The sequence below is a fragment of the Pteropus medius genome, unplaced genomic scaffold (genome assembly GCF_902729225.1).
Source record: "Pteropus medius unplaced genomic scaffold, Ma_sr-lr_union100, whole genome shotgun sequence".
NCBI lineage: Eukaryota > Metazoa > Chordata > Mammalia > Chiroptera > Pteropodidae > Pteropus > Pteropus medius.
In genome coordinates, this window is record NW_024352787.1 from 30934490 (window position 1) to 30943133 (window position 8644).

Genomic DNA, 8644 nt, shown 5'->3' on the forward strand with positions numbered 1-8644 from the left:
TTCTTATTTTTATGTTAAAGACTTGTCAAGACACTTATATTTTTCATAGCATTAAAAGTTATTTTTTTATTCTGTCTAATTGTTCGTTGAGATTTCAAAACCAAATCTGCCTTCTTGCCAAATATCTTTGTAATATGAACATTTCACACTGGCTTATTATAATAGGTTTTCTCGTGGGATCTAGCATTCTGGCATCTGCTTTGTTATGATATTATAACAATAATTAACATTCAGCGCTTACTGTATAGCCAGCCTTTGATCCATATTTTTAACAAAATGTAATAACAATGCTCTTTCACACAGCATCTTTCATCCCTGGGCCTCAAAGTAGTTGGCAGCATCATATTATAGCCCGAGATAGTTGTATTCTCTCCCGAAACCCTCCCAACACCCCCGCAGGGTCTGTGCACAGCAGGCGTCTTCCTTACAGGAGGAAGGGAAGGGAGAAAAGGTCAAGTGCAGCCCGGAAGACAAGGGCGGCAGAGCCGGGAGTAGAATCCAATCCATCGTCTTCCTGGTCAGAGATTCAAAGCTTCAATGCACCTATTTTTAAACGAAGAAAATGGAGAAAGGGAAGCGAGAGGCACTGAGCTTCTTATGACGGGGATTTAGATAGGTCCTGAATCACACTATGTCTTCGGAAGTGAATCCTAGAAACAAGTTCTGATTGGCTTACGAGATGCCCATTAAACAAATAGCAACGAGCACCTGCTCTGTGCCCGACACGAGGTCTCTACTAAGAGAGAGGTGAGAAGGAGGCCGCAAATGTCTCTGAGAGTCGTAATTTTCAGTCTCTCTAAACAGGGCCACCACGGGGAGCATCGTTGATACGTAACATCGTGTTGAGCGGATGGCCGGCATGGATCAGTTCTACCCAAAGCTACCCTTGAATCGGTCCTTATCTCTTCTGATTTTCTTCTGCGGATCCCACCTCTTCCCTCCTGAGCATCTTTACAAGAAGAGAAGCACATCACCGTGTTAAATGCAAGGGCATAATTTAGTCATGAAGCTAAACCAAAGGAAGCTAGTTCTCACTCAAATTCAAAATGAGGAGCATGACCGTTTAAGGAAATTAATCACGTATGTGGTTAATTTATGCCTGACAGAGATGCGAAAACTTTCCTCCTATCTTAGCTACGTTCCAGTTTGTGAAATCTCAGGTAAATATGTAAAGGTGCAGATCTAGGTCAGGAACAGACATAAAGTGAGTGAGGCGACTCTAAGTTACGTGAGTGAGGCTCAGTGAGAGCCACAAATGAGTGAGAGTGACAAGTGACTTCAGCGTGATGAAGTAGCATCGAGGCCACCATCGCTGACCCACATGGACGTAGCGCTTGATGGGCTAAGTCATGTAATGTTCCAACGATCCCATGAAGCAGGAGCTATTATTATCTCCATTTATGGGTGAAGAAACTGAGATTTACAGTCTAAGTGAGTCTCCCCAAATTACAGAGCCAGCTAAGGAAGGAGTGGAAGCAGCCTGAGTCAAGATGCACTCGGAGTCGCTGATTTACGCAGCTTCTGTCGAAAATACCCATAGCCGCCAGGAAGTAGTTTAGGTGTGCTCAGTGAAATGATGATGAGTATTTAGCAGGTATTTAGTGCTAACTCTGCGCCAGGCTAACTCTGTTCTAAACTCTTTACATCTGTCAATTAGCCTTACAACAACCCTGGGAGGCTTAATGATCACCCCCATTTAATGGCTGAAGAAACAAGTCGCAGGCTAAGGCAGCTAGCGAGTGGTTTCTCTAATGGATCCGTTTGCATAAAACCATCTGCTGTGTCCCTTTTCCCTTTCCTCAGCGAGAGAGGCAAAGAGAAGGCGATCTCAGTGTGCGTCCGATCCGATTCCAGAACAGGGGGCAGCGAGGAAGAAAGGCCATTGCGTGCGCTGGACAATTCTCGCGTCCCTATCAAGCACACGAAATGCCACAAAACGCACCGTTCTCGGGTCCTGCACGGGGCCCTCGCTTCCATCGCCACAGAAATAAGAACAAATGCTTTTAGAAAATGAGGGATTCAATAAAGCACATCCCGGGCCAGTCCATAAAGAACGCATCCAATTCAATTTTAAAATGAATTGACTCCAGACCTACATTTTCACCAACACCACATGCATCTTGCTGGGTCTCCGCTTGAGTAGAGTCTCATTCCACATGTAAAGAAAAAAAATAGCGTCCATCAGAGCAGACCTCTGAGAAGAAGACTTCTCTGTAACAAAACGCAGAGCAGAAAAATGTGTTTGGCTGTGCTCCAACGCCCCAGAGTTGGCGTGGGAGCCAGAAGCATGCATCTATACGAACTCCTCGGCAAAGTTATCATCCCCACGCAGCTCAGCGGCCTTTCTCAACTGAGAAAGAGAGACCACGGTGCCGAGACACCCGAGGACGATTCATTTCTTATAACTTGGGGCAGCGAGCTGAGAGAAGTTATAAATAATTTACAGAGAACTTTCAAGAGGAGTCTTGGCACACTGGCGCCAACTCGGGTTGCTGAGTTGAATCTTGTTCCATCTGAAAAAGATTTTTTTTCTGCACTTGGAGAACTTTGAAAATGATTTCAAATGAGGCCGATGCAAGACATTACGACTTGTCCGCATGGAACGAACATCTTTACGGTGCACAGCAGCATGTCATGCCCTGGAGTGGCTTTCATGGACAAGGTCTTTGTAGCATTGCCTTTCTAGGAAAGGAACTCGTACAATGAACAGTGTTTGATATAAAAAATTGTACTCTAACAGCAGTGGAGGAAATGGTGGATTGTCTAAACAAGAAACAAATGCTCTTTCATGGATTCTGAAACCAGGGCAATATCGAGAGGCCCGGACTGCGAACATATTGATCATTTAATTCAATCAGAAGAAAATAAAGCATGCCACAGTCACATGCTGAAATGTAGGCGGTGTCCCAGAACAAGGAGTCCCGATCGATCGCCCGAAGCATCTGAGCATCATGTGTTCACAGCTAAGGAAACCACATGCTGGCTTCAGAGAGGTGTTAAGAGTCTGTCCTCCAAACACAAACCAGCTAGGGTTTCTGCTTACTGAGCCAGCAGCACCTTCTCTGGAACCTTCCAAGGCTGCCTCTTACTGGGTGGTAGGAGCGAAATAATCGTACTGCTTCTCTGGTTGCTGAAAAATTCTGGGGGAAAAGTGCTTCCTCTAAAGCATGTGTGGCTCGTGACTCGACTCTGTAACCGTCCGCATTCGTGTTTTCCTAAACGTCATGTGGGCATCGTGAATAAAAAAAGGTGGCCAATGCCGACAAGCAGAAGAAAGAAAGAGGAGGAGATGCTGTTAAGCGTGTAACCCGCTCGGAAATCGAGGATCCCCGCTCCCATCTCTGCTCATAATTCTAAAGTGCAGCCTCAGGTTCGCCACATTACTCGTTCAGGCGAAATGTTGGTGAATCAAAATCATTAACAGCTAAAGGTCAGACTAAGAGTCGAACTGGTTATGCGACGCGGGAAGCTGCACGTGGCTGGAAGTGGACTCAGCTTCGAATCTCCCCGTCCCTACCGACCGCTCGGAAGACGTGCTGTGTGGAGGGCTCGGGCAGCGGTGTTTGGACTCGAACCCGCTCGGAGAGCAGCTCGTTCAGCAGAACGCAAGTTCGCAAGATCACGTCCATTTCTGAGTAGCTGTAATTTAAAAATGAGGAGATAGCTTGGTATTCTGACTTTAAAAAAAAGAAAAGAAAAGAAACTGAGTCTTTTGCATGACTCTGATTTGAGATCTGGGCCAAGGCAGGAAACCGAGACTCCACTTGACCTGCACTTGACCTCCGCTGCAGGTGGCCCAGTCAGACAACAGGATGGCTGGATAGAACCAGGAAGAAGGAGCCTCTCCTAGCTCTTCAGCCCAAGATCTATTAATATGAAAATTAATATCAAGCGATAGGCTGTTTTTCTTAACGCAGAGGAGAGGCGGCCGGGAGACATTATTTTGCAGAATAGATAAACTTCCCTATCTAGTTCGTAACCCTGGGGAGATGCAGAAAAGTATGAATTTTGATTTGAACAATAATGAACTGCTAAGTGATACCGCTTTGGGCCGTATAATGACTGTATTAATTTGCCGGCTCTGGTGTTAAACCCATACTCAGGCCCCGAAGAGATAGGACTGTTATCTAAGCGACAATTAATATGCTGAATGTGCTATTTAGAAATTGCCTCACAGTTCTGCTCTGCTATCACTGATAAAATAACTTTTATTCCTTGGGCAACTTTGTAAATTCTCATAAAAATTTAATAAATGTGGTATCATCGAAGGGAGAACAGCATTGTCATTTACAAACGAGTACCAGTTTCAATTTCGATTTTAGAGATCTCCAACTCAAAAAACACTTCGGAAAGGAGAAACCCTTTCTGTATTCTGACCTACATTTATTTCCCCGGTTTAGGAAAAATGACTTGGCTGCGATAAAGAGATTGAATTTTTACCTCTGCTCGGCATTGCATCAGCAGAGTAAACCCTTATCTGCTAATTTGCCAGTAAGATGATTCTCTTCCAATGGGACTTTTCCTCCCCACAGTGAGAAAAACCCCTTTCGCGTGCGAGTTGATGGCTGAAAGGCGGTAAAGGACAGGACGGAAGTTCATGCATACGAACAATTTATCACTCCATTCGCCAGGCTTAACGGAGCCGGTACAGCAGCTCGCTGTTGGGATGGTTGGAATTTTATGGAACTGCGGGAAAATAAGACGACCTGACCAGCACAAAGGGGGTCTCGCGGCCAGATGAGTCGCAGCCATAACAACGTAGGTAGGCTCCACGTGCTTGGGGGAAAGGCCTGGGCTGTTCTGGCCTGCGGTTGTGCCGTGCTCAGGACGCCCCTCCACGGGGCATTCTGGGCATCGGGAGCAGAGGGACGCGTTCGGGGAGTGTTGGAGGGTTGTGCCTGCTGCAGCTCTGTGTGTCCCGCTGCGCTAGGCGCGTCTGGGAGCGGTGGCTTTCCCGGGTCTGGCGGCCACATCCGACATGCCCCGTGAAAGGAAGGTAAAGCCCAAGCCGTGCTCGCCGGACGCCTGCGGGGCTGGGGGGAGACGGCAGGGGCCGGTGCTGCTTACTCCAGATTCTGACTGTGCATCACGAGCAGCCACTTCCCCGTGGCTCCTTCTCGGACCCAGGGTCCCCAACCTACAAGCACAGAACAACGCTCTAAAACAGGCGGCCGGGGTGTGCGCCCTGCGAAACCAACTCGGACGGGATGGGCTGCCGCTGGCCACCGTGTGACCTTGGACTCGGTGCCTTCGCTTCCTCACGTTCCATCTTCAGACAGTAAAAGCACCTGCTGTGCAGTGCCGTGCGGAGGTGCAAGGGGTTTAAGCTACAGAAACCCTCCGCGCTGCCAGGCAGTCAGGGCCGGTACTGGTGCTGCATGTCGGCAGGTGTCCCATGTCACTTTACAGACAAAGTGTGGTCAAAGAGTCACGTGCCATCCTCCTCTTACTAACCTGTAAGTTCTTGGTGGACCTGGACCTCAGGGCAGGCAAGAGTGACATGAAGCGACAGAAACACAGACCATGTATCCTTTCTTTACCTCAATTAAAATAAAAAAGAAAAAGGACGTTAAGAGGGGTCCTGGTAATACCAGCCCCGAGGGCTACTGCGAGAATCAAAATATGATAACAATAAAAGTAACTTCGTGCACCTGAGAGCACTTTGCAAGTGCCTTTTGCTGTGACCGCTGGGTGTGCAAACCAACTTGTCAGTTGCCAGATCGGGCGGCGCCAGCTCGAGGGGCTCTCCCAGGAGGAGACGGTTACTCTGGAAGGGGGACCCCGGCCGGGATTCCAGCCGCAGTGAAGGACGCGGCACATCCGGAGGGGGCAGGGCCTTCCTCCCGCCCTGCGCCCTGCTCACCTCTGCGACACAGTCTTCTCACGAGGGCCCTTCCTGCCTCGACTACCTCCGGACCTTCAGCTACACACGGGGACTGGAGGGGGCCCCACTCTGAGAGATCCATCCCAAGCCACCTTGAGGTCCCCTTGACAGGCACGCTCAAAGGCATTTCACAGGGCAACCAAAAGGCTCAAACGAGAAAGCGTCTTCAAAGGAAAGGATGCTTTTGTCGCCCGCGAAGTCACCGAGGCTGACAGCACTTTCTCGCTGACCCCACAGCAATCCTGGGCTGCGGGGAGTCTCAGCTCTGTCTTGGGCGGTGAAACCGAACACAGAGAGGGAGAATGAGCTGCCCGCACTCAACAAGGCCTTTCGTAACCTGGGGACGAGCTACCCAGGGGAGCCATCTTGGAGCTGAGAAGGCCCTGCAGAGGAGGGTGCGACCCCTGGCAGTCGCTAGACCTCTTTCCCCGCGGGTGAGAATGACAAACTAAACGTTTAAAGAACTGCCGCATAAAGACAGGGGGCCTCCCTTGGGTGCTCGTGGCCAAATGGGTCAGAGTCCGCAAGAGAAAACTGAGGGTGACGCCTGGCTCTTCGGGGCTGTTTGGCTGGGTTGGGGAGCCTCGCATGTGGCAGGAAATACCACGGACCAGGAATGAACATCCGACGCCTCTGCCTGTCCTGGCAGATTCTGTAAGCAGACACGCCATCCGCATCCTCACAGAGACCAGCCGGCTCCCCGCTGCCCGGGCCCCCCACCCCCGGGGCCGGCCGTGAACCTGGGACCCCCCGTCGGCTCATCTCCCCCTCGAGGCTCTCTCGTCTGCGGTGTTCATCCCAAATTCTCAGCATCTCTTGGCACCCGGGCTTTATCCCCTCCAAACAGGCATTCCGATCCTTGCTGCCCGGAGCCCGCTCCGCCGACTCTGAATTGTCTCGCTTAACAGCCGCAGGTTTATCGAGGCGCTCCGTTGGCCGGGCATGGTGATGGAGCAGCAGGCGGGGGCGCCCTTCCTTAGACCCCTCCCAGAGCTGCGCGAGCGGCGTTCCAGGCCGACTCGTGTGCCGAACGCCTGCACGTGGATGACGGCGCGTCTCGTCTCTGTGAGCCCGAGCGGAGGACACCTGGGGTGAGTGAGAGCCAAGGTGGACCGAATCGCAGCTCAGCATCGCTCCGGTGCTGGACCGTTCCCCAGGGACCGCAAACACCCCCTGCTCTGAGAGCCTGGACCTCACCACCGTCAGCTTCCACCGCCGGCCAGCTGCTGCCCAGCCCGCTGACCAGCTTCTGCCGGGTTCCTCATGGACCATCAAATGCCCATGAAAATCACGAAAGTTTGATCATTTTGTCAGCTGAACAGTGACAGAGTTCAACCATCAGCTGACCTTGCTATTCGATGGCCTACAGGCATGCTCCTTTGCCTTCTGGAAGGATCCAGGGAACTGATACTCTTGAAGAAGGAAGCCGGTGCTTTATTTCAGACTCTTTTTACAAATATCTGTAGCTTAAAAAGCAGCCATCCTCTCACGGGAAGGGGAAGGGGTGAGGGGACGAGGGTGAGCTTCATGGGCAGCAGGAAGCAAGTGGACAGGTATTTCACGTCCCACCTATTCTTCCTGTGACTTAGGAAAAGTTACAAGAAGACCCTTGACTGAGTGACGTCAGCAGGTGTTTACGGAGCACCCCCTTCTGACTGGTGGAGGACCGGTCAGTGGTCTTTGAGTTCTTTTCACTCGGGACTGGGGGCAAGCAGGAGCATGGGATGGCGTGGGGCGATCCGGCCTCAGCGCGGCCCTATCACTTTGTCACCTCATCGTTCGGCCTCACTGTGGAGTGGCCATCCCTGGCCCCCGGTGCAGACGCGCAGCGCGCTTCCACGCACTTCACATCCCCCAGCGGCTGTGCCTTGCTGCGCTGTTCCTCTGTTTGGAATGTGCTCGATGCCCCTTTCCCATCGAAACCCTACCCGCCCCGCACAGCCAGCTCCAGGTGCCCGGACCACGTGTGCCAGGGACGCTTCCCGATCGCCCGCAACCGGATGCGGTCTTTCCTCCTCCGTTAAAACCCCGCAGGACGGTGTGCAGCGCCTCTCTGCATTCCCGTGGTATCTCGCCTTTCTGTGCGAAGGCCCCTTCCCCGTCCCTCATTCTCATTTCACACGCCATTAGCCATTGAGCCACACACACATCGCACTGGTCTGCACGCCTCTGGGGAGTCAGGGATTGTATTTCTTACTGACAAAAACGGCACTTGACATAGCTGCCCACATGGTAAATGTCCAGTTAATGCGCGTCAAATTTCACTTGTCGGTAAACTACGCAGAAGGCAGTTAAGCCACAGAGTAGGGCACGGAGGCGAACTGCTACGTGGAGCGTGTGTGCGTGTGCGTGCGTGTGCGTGTGTGTGTGCGTGCGTGCGTGTGTGTGTGTGAGCAGCGAACGGGCCAGGCGCGCCACACCCACGTTCACGTTCACGTGTCTTCCCCAGGGCGGCCTGCGTCCCACGTCACACCACGCCAGCCCCTGGCCCGGACGCCCCGAGGCCGGCCCAGCTCCCGCGCTCCCCACGCCACCGGCCCCGCGGCCGGCGGGCTGCCCCTCGGCCCAGGCCTGCCTTCACCCCCACCTGTGCAGCGGCGTCAATCCCAGGACGCGTCCCTGGTCGCCGTCCTGCAGGGGCGACGGGGGGAAAGAGCAAGCGTGTGCGCGTCGGAACGAGGAGACGGAGCAGGAAGCCGTTTTCTCCCGCGTGGGCGTCCACGCTTCACGCCCTCCCGGCGACGCCCACCACGCCGTGTC

General features: G+C 52.4%; 1 long non-coding RNA gene across 1 annotated transcript in view; it reads right to left on the reverse strand.

The window, feature by feature from the left end:
- Positions 1-3533: 3533 nt before the first annotated feature.
- Positions 3534-8644, reverse strand: part of LOC120591652 (uncharacterized) — a 9854-nt gene continuing 4743 nt past the window's right edge. The window contains exons 2-3 of the long non-coding RNA XR_005649943.1: positions 5455-5540; positions 3534-3639 (exon numbers count right to left, since the gene is read on the reverse strand). This is a non-coding gene — a long non-coding RNA (uncharacterized LOC120591652). The remainder of the gene's footprint in view (positions 3640-5454; positions 5541-8644) is intronic.